The following is a 19,515-nucleotide window of genomic DNA, read 5'->3' on the forward strand; positions in this document are numbered from 1 at the left end:
TTTTAGAGCTCTTAGCAAACCAAAAGGAGGATTTATGCATATGATTCTCACTTATAAATATCACTTCACAGATGTGGACTCTTAACTGCTTTTATTTTTTACCACACACATGCGCGCGCACACACACACACACACACATACACATATACATACATGGTGGGCAAAAGTCAGCTTACAGTTGTGAGTACACAAGACAGTTTATTCTTAAATTATTATTTATTTATTATATTATTTTTTCATAGGAACAACTGTAAATCTACTTCTGCTTACCCCTGTATGTATATTTACATCTTGAATTTTTTTCTCTCAAAAAAGGCCATATGAACTATATCAAAACTTGCTTTTCTCTGATATAAATTAATATTTTTCTATCCCTGAACTCTTCTTAAAGGTGACTCCTACAAGAAGAGCAGACAGAAAATCATGTGTATTTTCCTAGAAGTATTTACCTGTATTTGGGGGTTTTTTGGTGTTTTCTTAGATTTATTTAAAGATATCTTTTTTTGTTTGTTTCTTTATATTTATTGTTGAAAATATTACACATGCCCCTTTTTTACCCCCATTGATCCCCTCCACCTGAATCCACCCTTCCCCACACCAATATCTGTGTCCATGGGTTATGCTTATAAACATATAAGTTCTTTGATTAATCTCCCCCCTCCCCCATCCCCACCTTCTCTTTGAGATCCCTCACTCTGTCCCATGCTTCTATGTCTCTGGATCCATGTTGTTCATCAGTTTATTTTGTTTATTACATTCCACATAAAAGTCGTATCATATGGTACTTGTCTTTCTCTGATTGGCTCATTTCACTTAGCATAATACTTTCTATTCCTTCCATGCTGTCCCAAAGGGTAAAAGATCCTTTTTTTTTTAACGGTTGCATAGTATTCCATGATATGAATGTACCACAGCTTCTTTATCCACTCATCTACTGATGGGCACTTGGCCTGTTTCCAGATCTTAGCTACTGTAAATTGTGCTGCTATGAACATAGGGGTGCATAAGTTCTTTGTGATGGGTGTTTCGGGTTTCTTAGGATATATTCTTAGAAGTGGGATCACTGGGTCAAATGGCAGGTCAATTTTTAATCTTTTGAGGACACTCCATACTGCTTTCCATAGTGGCTACACCAGTCTGCATTCCCACCAGCAATGTACTAGGGTGCCCTTTTCTCCACACCCTCGCCAGCACTTGTAGTTCATTGATTTGTTAATGGCAGCCATTCTTACAGGTGTGAAGTGATACCTGATTGTGGATTTAATTTGCATCTCTGATGATTAGTAATGTTCAGCATTTTTTCATGTCTCTTAGCCATCAGTATGTCTAAGAGACATACTTGGAGAAGTGTTTATTCCTTTGCTCATTTTTTTAATTGGATTGTTTGTCTTCCTTTTGTTAAGTTGTATGAGTTTCTTATATATTTTGGATATTAACCCTTTATCAGATGAGTCGTTGGAAAATATGTTCTCCCATAGAGTGGGCTCCCTTTTCGTTTTGTTGATGGTTCTTTTGCTGTGCAGAAGCTTTTTATTTTGATGCTGTCTCATTTGTTTATTTTCTCCTTCGTTTCTCTTGCCCTTAGAAATGTATCAGCAAAAATATTGCTATGAGAGATGTCTGAGATTTTGCTGCCTATGTTTTCCTCTAGGATTTTTATGGTTTCATATCTTACATTTAAGTCTTACATCCATTTTGAGTTTACTTTTGTGTATGGTGTAAGTTGGTGGCCTAGTTTCACTTTTCTACATGTATCTGTCCAATTTTCCCACCACCATTTATTGAAGAGACTGTCTTTACTCCATTGTATGTTCTTGCCTCCTTTGTCAAATATTAATTGAGCACGATGGCTTGGGTCAGTTTCTGGGTTTTCTGTTCTGTTCCACTGACCTGTATGTCTGTTCTTGTGCCAGTACCAGGCTGTTTTGATTACAGTGGCATTGTAGGATAACTTGATATCTGGTATTGTGATCCCTCCAACTTTGTTCTTCTCAAGATTGCCGTGGCTATTCGGGGTCTTTTTGGGTTCCATATAAATTTTTGAAGTGTTTGTTCTAGATCTGTGAAATATGCTGTTGGTATTTTAATAGGGATTGCATTGAATTTATAGATTGCTTTGGATAGTATGGACAGTTTAATGATGTTAATTCTTCCAATCCTTTAACATGGTATATTTTTCCATTTGTTTATCTTCTTCTATTTCTTTTTTCAATGTCCTGTACTTTTCTGAGTACCAGTCTTTTTACATCTTTGGTTAAGCTTATTCTTATGTATCTTATTTTTTTAGTTGCAGTGGTAAATGGGATTGTTTTTTAGTTTCAGTTTCTAAGAGTTCATTATTGATGTATGAAAATGCCATTGATTTCTGGGTGTTAATTTTGTATCTTGCTACCTTGCTGAATTCATTTATTAAATCTAGTAGTTTTTTGGTGGAGTCTTTAGGGTTTTCTATGTACAATATCATGTCATCTGCAAATAATGACAGTTTTGGTTTCTCCTTTCCAATTTGGATGCCTTTGATGTTTTCTTCTTGTCTGATCGTGGTGGCTAGGACTTCCAGTACTATATTGAATGAGAGTAGTGAAAGTGGACTTCCCTGTCTTGTTCCTGTTCTCCGGGGAAATGGTTTCAGTTTTTGAACATTGAGTATGATGTTGGCTGTAGGTTTGCCATATATGGCCCTTATTATGTTGAGGTATGATCCCTCTATTCTCACTTTGCTGAGAGTTTTTATCAAAAATGGGTGTTGAATTTTATCGAATGCTTTTTCAACATCTATTGATATAATCATGTGATTTTTGCCTTTCAATTTGTTGATATTATGTATCACATTTGTTGATTTACAAATATTGTACCAGCCTGGCATTCCTGGAATAAATCTCACTTGGTCATGGTGTATAATCTTTTTAACTTATTACTGGATCTGATTTGTTAATATTTTGTTGAGGATTTTAGCATCTATGTTCATCAGGGGTATTGACCTGTACTTCTCTTTCTTTGTAGTGTCTTTATCTGGTTTTGTAATTAAGCTAATGCTGGGCCTCATAAAAAGAGTCTAGAAGTGTTCCTTCCTTTTGGATTTTTTGAAATAGTTTGAGTAGGGTAGGTGTTAATTCTTCTTTGAATGTTTGATAAAACTCCCTTGTGAAGCCATTCCGGCCATCTCTCTTGTGTGCTGAGAGCCCTTTGATTATTGCCTCAATTTCATCAGCAGTTATAGGCCTAATCTAGTTTTCTAACTTTTCCTGATTGAGTTTTAGAAGGTTGTGTTTTTCTAGGAATTTGTCCATTTCATCCAGGTTGTCCAGCTTGGTGACATATAGTTGTTCATAGTATTTTCTTAAAATTCTTTGTATTTCTGTTGGGTTGATTGTTATTTCAACTCTTTTATTTCTGATTTTTATTTGGGTTCTCTCTCTTTGTTTCTTGATGAGTCTTGCTAAAGGTTCATCAATCTTGTTTACTTTTCAAAGAAATAACTCTTAGTTTCATTGATCTTCTGTATTGCTTTTTAGTCTCTATGTCATTTTTTTCTGCTCTGATCTTTATTATTTCCTTCTTTTTTCTTACTCTGGGCTTTTCTTGTTATTTTCTTCCTAAGTTTTTAATCTGTAGAGGAAGAGTCTATTAGAATTTTTCTTGTTTTTTTAGATAGGTTTGTGGTCCTATGAACTTCACTCTCATGACTGCTTTCATTGTGTCCCACAAATTTGGAGTTGTTGTGTGTTCATTTTCATTTGTTTCCAGGGAGTTTTTTATTTTTTTATTGATCTCTTTGGTAACCCATTCATTATATAAAAACATGTTTTTTAGCTGCCATGTGTTTGAATGTATTTTAGTGTTTTTATTGTGGTTGATTTCTAATTTCATGCCACTGTGGTCTGAGTAGATGCTTGATATGATTTTAAACTTCTTGAACTTGTAGAGACTTGTTTTGTGTCCTAACATGTGGTCTATCTTTGAGAATGTCCTGTGTGCACTTGAGAAGAATGTATATTCTGCAGCTTTGGGGTGGAATGTTCTGTAAATGTGAATTATATCCATCTGATGTAGTGTGTCATTGAAGTTCACAGTTTCCTTGTTGATTTTTGTCTGGAAGACCTATCCAGTGAAGTCAGTGGGGTGTTACAAAGACCCCTAGTATGACTGTATTGCTGTCTATCTCTCCTTTAAAATCTTCTAGAAGATGTTATAAATTTAGGTGCTCCTATATTTGGTGCATGTATGTTTATCAGGGTTATATCCTCTTGTTGGATTGATCCCTTTAGTATTATGTAATGACCTTTGTTGTCTCTCATTATGGTCCTCATTTTGAAGTCTATTTTGTCTGATATGAGTATTGCTACCCCAGCTTTTATTTCATTTCTATTTGGGTGGAAAATTTTTTTCATCCTTTCACTCTCATCTTGTGTGTCTTTTGTTCTGAGGGGGGTCTCTTGTAGACAGCATATATATGGGTCATGTATTCTTGTCCATTCAGCCACCCTGTATCTTTTTGTTGAGGTATTTAATCCATTTACATTTATGGTTATTATTTAAAGATACTTATCTACTGCCATTTTATTTTTTTAATGCCTATGTTTCTCATCCTCTCTATTTCTACTTCTAATTACATCAATCCCTTTAACATTTCCTGTAATACTTGTATTGTGGTGATAAACTCCTTTAGGCTTTTTTTTTTTTTTTTTTTTGTCTGGGAAGCTCTTTATTTCATTATCTATCTTGATTGATAATCTTGCTGGATAGAGTAATCTTGGTTTCAGATCTTTGTTTTGAATTACCTTGAATTCTTTGTGCCATTCCCTTCTGTCCAGTAAAGTTTCTTGTGAGAAGTCATATGACAGCCATGTGGAAGCTCCCTTGTAGGTAACTGATTGCTTTTTTCTAGCTTCCTTTAAGATTCTCTCTTTGTCTTCAATTTTTGGCATTTTAATTATGATGTGTCTGGTCATGGGCCTCTTTGGATTCTTCTTCCTTGGGACTCTCTGTGCCTCCTGAACTTGTGTGAATTTTCTCTTCACCACCTTAAGGAAGTTTTGTGTCATTATTCGTTCAAACAGGTTCTCTAACCCTTGCTTACTTTCAACCTCCTCTGGCACTCCTATAATGCAAATATTGTTATGTTTCATGTTGTCCCACAGCTCCCTTAGACTTTCCTCTTGTTTTTTAATTGTTTTTTTCTGTTTGAGTCTCTGATTGAGTCTCTGAGTGATTTTTTCTACCCTGTCTTCTAATTCACTGATCCAACCCTCAGCTTCCTCTTATCTGCTGTTTATTCCTTCCAATGTATTCTTTATTTCTGATGTGTCATTCTTCATTTCCTTCATAGTTTCCATATCTTTTTTTCATGCTGTTGAGCATCCTTACAATCAGTATTCTGAAGTCTATATCTAATAGATTGCTGATCTCCATTTCATTTAGCTCTTTTTCTGGAGACTTCTCTTGTTCTTTCATTTGGGGCTTGTTTTTCGGTCTATTTTGGCTGCCTTTATGGGTTCATTTTTAAGTATTAGGTAGATCTGCTAGGACTCTCAGTCTTTTTGGAGGGTCTCTAGTACAGGCCAATGTCAGATGCAGTTTGTGACTAGCCTTTAGTGCCCTGTTTGAAGCTATCAACAACCCTTAGCTTGAGATCTCCTCTTCTGAAGCAGATCAGGCCAAGACTCAAAGTACTCAGAGGTATGCCTCTGCCTACAGTCTGATTAATCTGATTCTCTTAATGAGCCTCAGGCTGTAAAAGCTCCACAAGGTGGGGCAGCTCATTGTTATCAGTCTCTTAAGAAGCCTCAGGCTGTAGAAACTCCTCTGGGGAGGGTGAAAGGTTTTCCAGCAGGGTGGGGCAATTGTTTCCCACTTCAGGTAAAAGCCAAAAACTGTATGCTAGAGAAAGGTGTCCTCCACAGTCTGGGGAAATGACTCAGCAGAGAAATCCAGATGGGCATCCTCTGGTCTCACTCTTTAGAGCCCACAATTCCAGATTCTTCCCACACAGCTCCAGTCCAGTCCAGTCCCCCTCTGCCAGAGCCCAAGGTGAGTGACTGCACATGAAACTTTGTGTGTTGGCCCTTTAAGAGGGTGCCTGCTTTTCCAGCCACCTCTCCCTGGCAGACAGAAACCCAGCTGCTTTTCACAGCCAGATGTTATGTGGGCACTTTTTTCAGTTCTAGTGCTCTTGGCTGGGAAGCTCAGCCTGCGGATTAGGCCCCAGAGTCCTCAGTATGAGCCCCCCACAGCTGAGATATCCCTCTGGGAGCCCAGCCAGCCCTCTTGTGTCCACACTTCCTACCAGTCTCTATGTGGTCTACAGTTTTCCTCCTTGGTTATGAGGGTTCTCTCCAGCTGGTCTTCAGTTGGTTTTCAGAATGATTTTTCTATGTTTCAGTTGTAAGTCCAGTGTGATCCCAGTAGAATGTCAGTGTAGCTTCCACTCAGTCTGCCGCCACCTCAGATCTACTTCTCTGTATTTGGATACAGGGATACTGGATTTTCATCAAAGCACATTCACTAGATGTGTGACCATACATTACATAACCATGTAGAAAGACATAATTTTTTTTCTTGAAAAATGGTTTGAACTAATTCTCACGTTGTTGCTGGCTCTAAAATTCTGATATCAGCTATTATCTAGGTAAACATCTAGGATAAAAATTTTACGGAGAAAAGAGAAGCCAGTTCAAGGTACACCTGTTTTTATTTTTGAAGGCATCTGGTTTTAGAAAATTGCAAAACTGAGGGGGAACCTGTGGCTAGGCACACTGTGGCTTAATATTCTTTTCATATCAAACTGATGGAAAGAATGTGAGAAAAAACTGGATTGGACTGGGATTATCATTATCTGAACTGGACTAACTGAGTCTTAACATTGTGTAAATTAAGACCAAATAACTTAGATTTGGGAATTGTACTGCTGAATATTGTGATTGATTTTTATTGAGTGATGAGAATCAAATTCTCTCATTTTGAGAGTGTGTTAAGGAGGTTTGGGTGTCATGTTTTTCTAAAGAAATGGACATTTCCATTTTCAGTTATTTTGAAGCAAGAAATGAGATAGAATTTAGACTGAGTGAGAAAGGAATTCATCCTCTTTTTACTGAAGAGAACTTACGAATAAACATGGAAACTCTCGTTCATGAGAATTTAGCTACCGCCGTCATGTGAAGGCTTACCAAAGGCAAGGCTGGCATGCCGAGGACAGTTTGAAATAGAGGTCATTTTTAAAATAAATTATTATCTCTTTCTTTCATCATACATCCACTTTCCCCAAGTTCTTATTAACTGTCTTAAATTTACATAACTTGTTTTTATCATAAGAGCCTGGTTATCCTCCCAGAGTGCTGAATACTTTCCTCAAGACCAGAGAGAATTAACCACATTCCCCTGTGGAAGAAAACTTTGCCCCATAGATTCACTCTCTATAAAAGGCCATTACTCTTTTCTGTTGTACTATTAGAGGCAGCAGAGTGTAAGTGATGAAGGAAGACCCAACCTGGGTCATATCCTGGCTTCATCATTTCTGTAACTATGCAGATTAGTCATTATTGCTTCAGCTTCCTCACTTATAAAATTTTAATAATAATTATACCTACTTCATAATGTTGATGATTAAACATCATCTATGAAAGTTACATAACCTACTCGCTAGACTAAGTGTTTGATCAATACACTGTATGACATACTAAGCTACATACTTTTCTAATTATGGCATTTTGAATGGTTAAAATAATTGTGAGTTAGAGTCACAATACTCAATAGATATGAAGAAAAGACTACAGGCAAGTCAGATGTAAAAGACAGTACTTAAAACACCTTGCTGACCCTTCACGAGATAACTCATGTCTGCACTTACATTGATTTAAGTAATTTTAAACACCTCGCTGACCAAAGTAGCTGGCTGCAGGGGTGAGTTCTGGCTTGAAAGGGCTGGTCAGAAAGGTTTAGCTTCAAAGTCACAGAGTACAGAAAGCCAATAATTTAGATCTGGCAAGAAGGAACTAGGAAAATGTTCTTAAATATCAGAACTTGGGGAAAATTAGCAGTCTCCACTTTGGAAGACCACAGGGGAGGCCATGTATTTTAGCAATGATAGATGTGTTTGAGTTCCAATAGAAAGGTAAAAGGAGTGTTTAAGAAGATTGAAAATACAGTGGAGTTTGAAAAATTGATGTTTCAGAAGGATTAGGCAACAGTGGTTAATATTTGACATTATAGCCTAAAAAATTGTGTTCTATTTCTAACTTAGTCAGTTTCTAAATGTAAGACCTTAAATAAATGACTTAAGTTCTCTGAGTCACAATGTTCTCATCTATAAAATGGGAATAATATAACAATACATGTAATAAGTTTGTTGGGAACAGTAAATGAAAATTGCTGGTGCTGGTTTGGTACACAATAAGTAATAGCTACCATAATAAAAACTATAATGTTGATAAATTTTATTAAAAATGCAAAGTTTTGGATATCACGTCTAGATTTTATTTTAGTCATTCTAAATAAGTAACTACTTCTTACTTATTTAGTATTCTTTTCAAACTGTTCAGCTAAATTTAATCTTAGGAAATAATCAGGAAATCTAGATTAAGGAATGTTTTATTCTAAAATCTGTAGAATATTCAAATGAAAGGAAGTGATACTTTTTTATATCAAAGACACTCTACATTCAAATGCACTGCATTATCATCTATTACATCTTAGATTAAAAATATATAAAGGACTTTAGGAACAACTTGAGACATTTGAAAATATAATTGTAGCAATGTTAAATTTTGGGTTGTGTGAAAGTTGATATAAGTGGGGCTACTCCAGAGGAACTACCTTAGAACCGTTTGAACTGGGCAGGCATTTGGATTGGCCTAAAACTAAAACAGTGGGTATTCTAACCACAAGGGCTAATGATTATTGACATTCTGAATATAGAATCAGTAACCAATCATATATAGTCAAGGAATAACTCAGCTTTACAGAACCAATAGAAATTCTTCTATTCATGAAAATGTTCCTTTCCCTTTCTCATAAAAACTCCTTGCCTTCATGTTGTAATCAGGACACGATTTGGGTTTCTACGTGAAACCCAAAAGTTCTTTTAAGTTAAGGTGTGATGATGGTATTATGTTTATATAGGAAAATATCTTTGTTCTTAAATGATACATGCTGAAATATTTAGGAATGAATAATAATGATGACTGCAATTTACTTTAGAATGGTTCAGAGCCCAGCCACTATGGCTTAGCAGTTGAGCATCGACCTAGGATCCAGGAGATTGCAATTCAATTCCCAGTCAAGGCACATGCCCAGGTTGCCAACTGGATCCCCAGCAAGGGGTTTGCAGGAGGCAGCTGATCAATGACTCTCATCATCATTGATGTTTCTATCTCTCTCTCCCTTCTTCTCTCTGAAATATATATATATAAAATAAAATGATTCAGAAATATATTTTTTCTATGTATGTAGATTATAGAGTATATGTAGATATATATATATATTCTACTCATCTATATATATGTTGTGCTAAGAGATAAGATAATATTTCAAAAATTAATAAGCTAATTTTATATACTTTTTAAAAATGTTCTATAGATTACAATAATTTTCTATAAAAGATTGATGAAGGGGAAGGGAAACAATATGATATCTATGATTTAAAAGATAGATCTAGCTATAGTGTTAAAATCAAATTTTAGGAGGCAAAAGCTAAAGGAAGGAAGCTAATGAGGTCACTATTTTAATTATTCTAATGAGATTGAACAAGTGGCTTGGACCAGAGTAGTAGAAGTTAGGATTGTGAGAAGTTATAGATTATGGGTTTATTTGGAAGATAAATTTGGGGGGAAATAAAATTAAAAACAAAATTTTACCCCAACCCAGAAATTCTCTCCACAAACATAGTAGAGAAAAGACACAGTTTTATTATTGAATAAACATTAAACTAGAATGTGGTGCACATCATAAGACTGCTATGGGACTGCAGACAGAAAGAAATCTCACCCTTTTATATAGTAAGGCCAACACAATCCATATTCACATGTTCTCAAGACAAACAATAACTAGTCCTCAAGTAAGAGGACTTGACAGCACTATTTGCCATATCAGGCTCATTCTAAATTCACCCAGTAATTGAGGTAACCATCGGTGTTAATAAAGCAGCTGTACCTTAGGAGAAAACATATTCTTATATCTTTATGACAGGAAGCAGTTTTGCAACTTGGAGCAAGATGTTGTAACTGCGTAGAAACTTAATTTCTTTAATAGGACCTTTTCTCTTTTTTTTCCTTTTGATTCAGACTGGCCTCATCCAGCACCCTGACTCACTGGCCTTCTCCCTTGCACATATGCTCCTTTAATCATTAAGCCCTCAGGACAATGAGGGTCTGATCAGCTTCAGATTAATCTTAGGAACAAAGCCTTGGGGCTGATGACACAACCTTGACCACCACCTTCCTTAGTTACCATGATTAATGATTTTCCCCCATCTATAACCCATCCCCTGGAAATCATCAGGGAGCCAGGTCTTTGAGCATTAGGTCACCTGTGTCTCCCAGTGTGGGCCACTTCCTAAAAATAAACCCTTACTTTGCTGCAAACTCCTGTCCTTGTCTTAGTGGGCTTTGAAACATGAAGGCAAATGGACCCCTTTCGTCCTGTAACTGTCACTGAAGTCTGTCAGGCTCTTACTCTCTTACAGGAATGTTTATGTTTCAAAGAGATGGTTCCCTGGTCCTTAAGAAAGACATTCCTAGGTCATAAAAATTACAATAGAGCTATATAGTTTTCAATGTACATATACATTTTATGGAAAGTACTTAAAATTACATGTTTTCTAAAGTAAAATCTCTAAGAAAAGCAGGGTGGAGGGTGGGCTCTTTCCTTACTTTCAATAGGAAGAATGAATCCTCTTTTTATTGCTAACAGGCCTTGCTATTGGATAAGATGTTTAAAGTGAGAGAATGGAGGCAGTAAATTTTTTTAAGACTGAGCAACTGAAAGAAAAGGTTTAATTATATGGAGAAAACTTGAAGAGAACTGGAGCAGAGGAGGCAATATCAAGAATTGAGGTTTTGGTGTTTTAAGTGGGGGATGGCTTTTGTACTTCCTAGTTCTTATGTTTAACAGGCAGATAACTATATAAGTGTAAAATTCAAAGGAGAGGTCTAGTTTGGAGCTATAATTTTTGAAGTCTTCACTGTACAGACAGCATTTACAGTCATGGGACTAAAGCCAATCGACCACTTTCTCTATGGTCATTAAAGATTCAAAGAGAAGAATTTCTTTCATCTAAACGTCTAAGCCCCGAAGCATGACAAAAGAAACCACTGGGGAGATAAGGAGGAATCAGTAAAGGAGATTGTGAAGAAGTGGTCCATGAAATAAAACAAAAGAACACATGAAAGTGTGTGTTCTTTATAAGAAATGAAGAAAATATTTTAGGGAGTAGACTGATTATCTGTGTCAAACACTAATGAGCTCGAGTCAGACAAAGACTTGGAAATAACCACTGGATTTATCAATGTGGAAGACATTGGTGACATAGAAAACAACAAATTCTGTGAAGTCCAGAGGATGAAAGCTTAGCTGGTATAAATTGAAGAGAGAAGAGACGGAAAAATTCAAGGCAGTGAAATGGAAGCACAGATGTGGAACTGTAGTTAAATGGGAAATAGGGTAAAATAGATACTTTGTAAGATTAAAGAAATTACAAGATATGTGGATGCTAATGGAAATGATCCAGTGAAGAGAAGAAACAAAATACTTGAAAGAAACGAATCACTGAACAGTGTCCTTGACTGGATGAGAGGGCACAAGTGGAGGAGTTGATCTTACATAAAGGCAACACTAGTTTATCCACGGTAAAGGAAGCAGAGGCCACAGAGGCTGGTGTACGGGCAAAAAACTTCATTTTTTTCGTTTAGGTTCTTTGGCTGATTTAATAATTAAATCGACATAAGAGAGATTAAGAGACAAAAAACAAATTTAACTTTTTACATACAGAAACCCCAGAGATATGAGACTCAAGGTCAAGTCCAGCAATTGAGGCTTATAAGTTATCCTTTGCTAGGAAATTAGATAGGGGTCTGGGGTTTCAAAATTGTGTGTGTGTGTGTGGGGGGGGTGATACTGTTGTAATTAGCTAGTTATTAATAATAGTAAAGAAACAAAGGGGGAAGCCAGACATTATAGCCGTGTCATTTGGGCAGCTTCACCAGGAAGCTGCAACTTTTGCATTTCTCAGGGAACCACCAGCCCATTCTCTGCAAAACACTGGAATCAGGGGTCCAACAAACGGGAGATAGGCACAGGCATGGTAAAGTTGGGGTGACTAGGGAAGGTACTTGCATGTCAGTCAAGCCTGAGGAAACATGGATTCGCCAGAATGGGTGAAGCCAATCCAAACCCAAGAAAATTTGGGACTACATGATCCCCTAAACAAAGGAGTTTGCTCTTTAGTTGCTCTTGGCTCTTGGCTCTCTTGCATTCTCCCGTGTGGCCGACAGCCATGCAGACCCCCCACACAATGGACTAATGGATGCAGCTAGCTTGATGCTGTGCTGGACTGTGCAGACATGGAATGGAAGCTCTGGACACTGACTCTGATCCTAGCCTTCCTGAAGGCCCAGCTACACTTCCTCATGGGTGGGACAAAGTGAAACGGAATCTTGGAAACTCAGGGATTTAATTCCATGCAAATAAAAATCACTCATTCTCCCAGGTGAGTCTCAGAAAACTCTTTTTCTTGGGATACCACAAGAAACCCGCTCCCACAATCATAAGTGAGAATGGGAAGCACTCCCCACTGGTAACAAGGAGAGGGTAATTCACAGGAGGATAGGAAGAGCTAATGTTTGATGATTAGACACTCATCCTGCCATTCAGGTAGGTCTTTCAGATAAAAAATATCACTGTAATATCTCTCTTTTTGGTACAGGCTCCTATCTAAATTCTTTTAGGTAGTTAAGGGAGAAGTAAAAGTTTTTTTCTGAGACCGCTAGGTCTTGATTGCCTTCAGCTTACAATAACCCACATGCCAGAGTGACATATTTTCGGGTGGCATATGCTTCTCTCCATCACTGGTTATTTGGTAACTATGATGGTGGGAGTTTAGAATACTCTCTTCTGATTATTCTATATTTTCAGAAAAGTTAGAGGATTATCAGAATGGGGTAGGGGAGATGTGAATATTTTAAAAATAGAGCAGGTTGTCTATGAGAATGGAAGAATATGGAAGAATACTTAACTAGCACTACACTGTTTGCTGGGCACCCTTTAGTGCCTCTTAGGGGTTATTTCCCTTGAATTAAAGTACAAATAATTAGCATGGCTGTGTGTGTGGTATGTGTGCCTGTGTACGTGTGTGTGTGTGTGTGTGTGTGTGTGTGTGTGTGTGTGTGTTTTCAGGTGAGAGATTATAGGTACAAATCATAGATTGAGTTTTGCCAAGCAATTGTGGCAAAGTGAGAGCAAGACAAGAGAGTCGAGATGTGTAAGGGACCTATTATAGTAATTGACCATGGAGTTTAAACTGACTTAGGAGAGAAGTGAAAAGGTAATGAAATCAATGGGTTGTAGTTATTGATGACTATGCCATCAGAGGGTGAAAAACTTTAATATAGCTGTAGACACTTGAGATCACTTCAATAAAGAACTCTGCAGGATAAACCACATAACTAATGTATGCAGCATGCACACTGAGCACTGTAGAGAGTCAAGAAATTATTCAGTGTTGGAACAGTTAACAGTTCAATTTTTCTAAATTTCAAAAAATCACATAATATAAACTATATTTATTACAATTTAATAGATTATCCTTCATTGCTTGTAATTGAATAATGCATTCTGTGTCCATTAACAGTTTAATATAATGGAGAAATTTGTATCTGTCAATTGAGACTTAGCCATAACAATATTTTATTATTTAAAATATATATGTGAATAATTCAGAAAGCTTTTCATGATAATATGATTTATATTTATGTCAGTATTATTCTCTGAATCAACAAGAGCAAAGCCCTTTAAATTTTATAACCAAAGTTATATTCATGAATTTTTAAATCCATCTTTAGGAAGGACTACTTGCCAAATTTGCTACAGTAACAATCTGTCAGTAACGAGATTCTTTTCTCTCATGTTAAATAAAAATAGAAAGAAAAATTCCACTTTGGAACTAAATCTCTGGCATGTCTAACAATGAAATAGAAGCATATTAGAAGATTTATGCTATTTAGAATACATGTTTGAGTTTGCAGATCTGAAGTGAGAGAGAAGACTCAAAACAGTAGAGATAAGCTAGTTTAAAATTCTTCATAAATTATGGCCTATTTTTACAAACATCAGGCAAACATGTCTTAGGGGGGTGTTGGTATTCTTTCTTAATATATGATAAGCCTATGATCTAAAGATTACATGGGCTTTGACTTTGTCTTGGATATTAACCTTTTGTTACAAAAGGAAAACATCTTTTCCTGAAGATAGTTAGAACTGAATATGCCATTGTTTTCTATGGAATAGGATTAATATACAGACCTGCAGCAATGTAATGAAACTACATTAAGAAACTAATCTGAAGTCTCTAATTTTAAAAGCAAATGACACTTGAAATATGGTGTCAGACTGCTGAGTGATGTCAGAAGGAGATAAGGAACTGATTTGTTTTGGTGCCTGGGTGCTGGCCAAATAGAGAGCTGAAGGGACATTTAGGAAACCAAGTTGGGAGATGTCCTTCGAAACCATGAAGGAGACTATAGATGAACCTATCCAAGGGCTTTGCTGTCAGCAATAGATTTTACTGTGTGTAAAGCAGGAAGCTGTTATAACTGTAATGTTATTATCTCACTGTGTCTTTCAAACATAGATAGAATGTAAGATTGAAGTTCCCTAATACCTGTTTATTTTATGGTAGTAAAATAAAATATAGATGAGTATTCAGATAAATGCCAGGAAAATAATTTATAGACAACTATTTTTGTTAATTCTGTGGTGGTAGAATAATATATTTTTAAATTGTGTCATAATTTGGCTTAAAATGTCCTCTCTCTCTCCCTCTGTCTTCCTCTCTCTCTAAAAACAATAAAAAATATTTTTTAAAAATGTCTTCTCTACAAAATTAAATGAATTCCTTTTGTCATAAACAAACACATGTGATCAGACCAATATGTGTAGTAAGGCAATGTACTAGAGCTCAGTAATAAAATTTGCAAATCTGGAATCTTAACTTCATGAAAAATATACATTTGTATATACGTATTAGCCAAGGAAACATTCTTAGCCATAGGAGGAAAAAAAGAATGTCCTAAACACTAGCAGTGTTTATAGGAAAGTCTATTCATGACTTTAGGTGGTGATAGTTCCCAAATTTAAATCCACAGGCCAGACATTGTCACTGAAATTGAGACAGTCTACCTGACATTTCCACTTGAATGTCTAATTGGAATTACAAACTCAGTGTTTCCAAAGGAAACTGATTTCATCCACCAGACATGCTATTCTTCCTCGGCTTTATATTTCAGTAATTGGTCCTAAGTGTTTGTTTTCTCTCTTTCATCACTTTCCATAACCAACAGTTAACCATGACTTTCTCTCACATTTATCTCTAATTCATCCACATTATTTCCTCCCTATTGCTTCCATGTGATCAAAAACACCATCTCTTCTTGGACTATTGCAGACTTGTCTTAACTGACCTCTTATTTTCCACTTTGCCTCCAGCCCTCAACCTTTCAAATTCCACAGGGCAGCCAGACTAATAATTTTTTTTTCTGAATTGACATTTTTTCCTGTAATTTTTTTTCTCTCTCTTCCAATCTTTTCTCTATTGCACTGCTTTTTAACTCTAGTACCAAAATTTCCTATACAGTTTGTTTTTTTTTTTTAAAAGAAATGCTCCCAGAGTTTATTTTTCACTGTAGTCTGTTCTGGATTATTTCATTTAATGACATCTTGAATCACACAGAATGTATATTAAAGCTACCTTTGCATTCTGCATCAACACCCTTCCTCTGGGACTAATCTCTGCAAGTTTAGTTTTTGTCTCTGTTTTGAATTTCCATTTTTCTTTGTGAGTCTGATGATTTTTCATTATCTGTTTCTGTTTGCAAATGTTAATCTATAGCAGTAATTTTCAAATACGCTCTGCTTCATAATCACATCGTGAGATATTTTTTTCAAAAAATACACATGAGTGGACACAACTAGTACATCCCGAATCAGAATGAGAAAGCCCAGAGAAGCCCATGGACCAGAATATTTTGAGAAAATTTCTGCTGGGATTCTTATGCATACCTCTGATTAAGAAAACTGGGGTCATATTGACATATTGATAGCTTCATTGGACTCCCTCACCAATTATGTAAATCACTATTTCATTGTTTTTCTTTTCTTTTCTTGGAATTTATTGGGGTGACATTGGTTAATAAAATGATATATGTTTCAAGTGTACAGTTCTATAGTACACCATCTGTATATTGTATTGTGTGTTCACCACCCTAAATCAAATCTTCCATCACCAATTATCCCTCCTTTACCCTTTTCTACCTCCCTCCACCCACTTCTCCCTCTGGTAATAACCATACTGTTACCTGTGTCTGTGAGTCTTGTTTTGTTTTTTCTTTGCTGAATCTCTTCACCTTTTTCCTCAATGGGCTTCCAGACCATCTCATCAATCTTCAGGGAGGGCAATGAGGCTTGTTTAGTATTAAAACTCATTCATTCAATGTCCTTACCTTAACAAGTAAAACTGGGCATACAATGCTGCAGCCAGGTCCTCTGGCATCCACATTCTGAGGAATTCCCTAAATTCAGTTTTCTCTCTGCTGATCATACCCCCTTCCCCCAAACCTGTAGTCTCTGCTATGATTTCTTAGTGACTGCATTCAGCAAGAGCTATAGTTATCAGTGACAAGTGCGATAATACTAAAAGTTGATCAGTTTATTGGCTTTCACTCCTGAGTGTTGTTGTGTTTTTTTTTAAATATATCTTTCTTGATTTCAGAGAGAGGAGAAGGGAGAGGGAGAGAGAGAGAAACATCAATGAAAAAAACAATTGATGTACAATTTATTCATAACCTAATTTATTTTGCAAGTAATTAAAGTAGCTTATGCAAATTCTTAAAATACAGCATTAATACAAATAAGAATGAGTAGCTAAGAAAATTGGAAAAAAGATAAAAATGACAGGAGAAAAATGTTAAATGTAATGCATTACAGTAGTCTTTATAAAAATGCAGAACACTCTTAGTTATTTGTTTTTTTAGTGGGAAAGAAAGGGAAAGAGAGAGAGGGAGAGAGAGAGATTGATTTGTTGTTCCACTTATTTATATATTCATTGTTTGATTTTTTTGAAGGTTTCAAATGTACTTTATTTCTCCAGTTATGCCATATTTTAATGTGTACACAGTGCTTTCACTTGGCATCAATCGTGAGTTGGGTTTTTGGAATTTTTTTTTTTAATATATTTTTTTTATTGATTTCAGAGAGAGGAAGGAAGAAAAAAAGAGAGACAGAAACATCAATGATGAGAGGGTCATTGATTGGCTGCCTCCTGCACTGCCCCAACTAGGGGTCGAGCCCACAACCTGGGCATGTGCCCTGACCCAGAATGGAGCCGCGATCTCCTGGATCCTAGGTCGATGCTCAACCACTGAACCACGACTGGTCGGGCATGAGTTGGTTTTGAAACAATTCATCATTACACCAACTGGGATGATTATTAATCTCTCCATTCCTTTGGGGTGACTCTACCAACAGGGGACAGGTTCCATTCTATTCCAATTTGTGTTGCTATCAATGTCCATGTAGCAATACAGAAAGTGGCTCCACTAGCTAATACAGCATTACCATATTTTTCATGGAAATCAGGTGTCTGCTTCTGGTGGACCTTCCTTGCCATTATTTGCTGAATACTTTGAATACTTTGGGACATGACTTAGCGAGATTTTGGCCAACAGAAACATCATGAAGCTGAAGACAGAACTGCAGCAACTGCAACTGCTCATTGTTGGAACTTCACATCAAGTACCCTTGCAAAGAAGAACCTCATTGTTTGATTCTTGTATGTGCCCTGGCTGGGAATCAAACCCACAACCCTGGCATATTAGGACAACGCTCTAACCAACTGAACTACCAGGCCAGGGCCTAGAAATTTCTTAACTGTTGATCACAGGAACACAGCTCTAGCTAAGTTATCATAAATGATAGTTATTATAAGAACTCCAGAGTAGGTCAGAGACTAAAGGAAACTGGCATTATAAAGCGTCAGGATAAGGACAGTTCTGAAATCCTCAGCTAATAGATCATCAATAGGAACACTTTAAGGACTTGACACTCATATTTGCTTCTTTTTTATTGATATTTTTTCTACTGCAATAGTATTTCTCATATATTAGAAGAATGGCTTTAGGTGGCCAAGCATCTACATCCTCATACATCCACAACCAGGAAATCAAGAAGATTTCCCGCAAGCTAAATTAAAACAAAATTAGAGAAAGGCTTTGGCTCAAGTTGGGTCATGTACCTAATCATAAATCTATCCTTGTGGCTGTGGAAATGAAAGACTTACGTTGGCTACTTTGAATCAGATGTTTTGGCAATTTCTTTTTGCCACATGTCCTATCCCCATGTCCAATTCCCATGGATACTTCCGATTTCATCTGCAGTAGCAGTAGACAGTTCTGTGCAAGTTTAGACTTATTCTGGAACTATCTCCCTTTGAGAAAAATTTAGATTTTTTTTCTGCTTTTATTAACAACCTTCTACAAAGCCATGGGAATCCATACACAGGTGCAGCCTGGAAGATGGTGGGGGTGGAGGGAGAATGGTGCCAATGTCCAGGGAGCAATCCTCCATCAACAGATAATGAGAGCTGGTGAAGAAAAGTTCCACTCACCCTTGGTTGATTCTTAGAAGCCTCAGTTTCCCACAGTGATAATCAGATTAATAATGCCTTTTGTGCTGATCTTTTCCTGGAGCGTTCTTGCCACTCCCTAATTCTGGCTTCCTGATCACCTTCCAAGTAAACTACCCTTACCTAATGTTTTTCTCAGGCTCTGCTTTCAGGGGAACTCACACTGAAGTGCCTGTAACTTGATCAATTATTTTATCCAAGAAATTCATTTTCTCTTGGATCTTCTCCACAAAAGTACTGTGGAGAATACTTTGTGGAAAAGTACTTCTCCACAAGAGTACTTTTTATTCACCAACTGTAAACTTGATATGGTTTTCATGTCTTCTCTATCTATACTGACTGTCTGATTTCATGTAGTCTCTTGTCTTTAAAAATCATCTGTACTCTAGTCATCAGAAATTGACATTTCCAGTTGAGATTTTTTCCTTGTACTCTAGACTTTTTACCATAGTGCTTATTTGAAATAACTCGGCAGTCTAATAGGTGTCTCCAATTAAGCATGTCCAAAGACAAACTCTCAATACCCCTCCCAAACCTGCTCTTCCCTCAGTCTCCCCCATCTCAATACAGGGCGACTCCATTATTCCAGTTCAGGCTCCAAGCTGGTGTTATCTTTGAGACATCTTTCT

At 36.6% G+C, this 19,515-nt stretch overlaps 1 pseudogene across 1 annotated transcript; it reads right to left on the reverse strand.

Annotated features, from left to right (window-relative positions):
* Nucleotides 1–17,692: 17,692 nt before the first annotated feature.
* LOC308555465 (cytochrome c oxidase subunit 7B, mitochondrial pseudogene) lies at nt 17,693–17,939 on the reverse strand (annotated as a pseudogene). Its single transcript has one exon. The product of its transcript is annotated as a cytochrome c oxidase subunit 7B, mitochondrial pseudogene (transcript).
* Nucleotides 17,940–19,515: the final 1,576 nt, after the last annotated feature.

Source organism: Miniopterus schreibersii (assembly GCF_964146895.1).
Source record: "Miniopterus schreibersii genome assembly, chromosome: 1".
NCBI classification, from domain to species: Eukaryota; Metazoa; Chordata; class Mammalia; order Chiroptera; family Miniopteridae; genus Miniopterus; species Miniopterus schreibersii.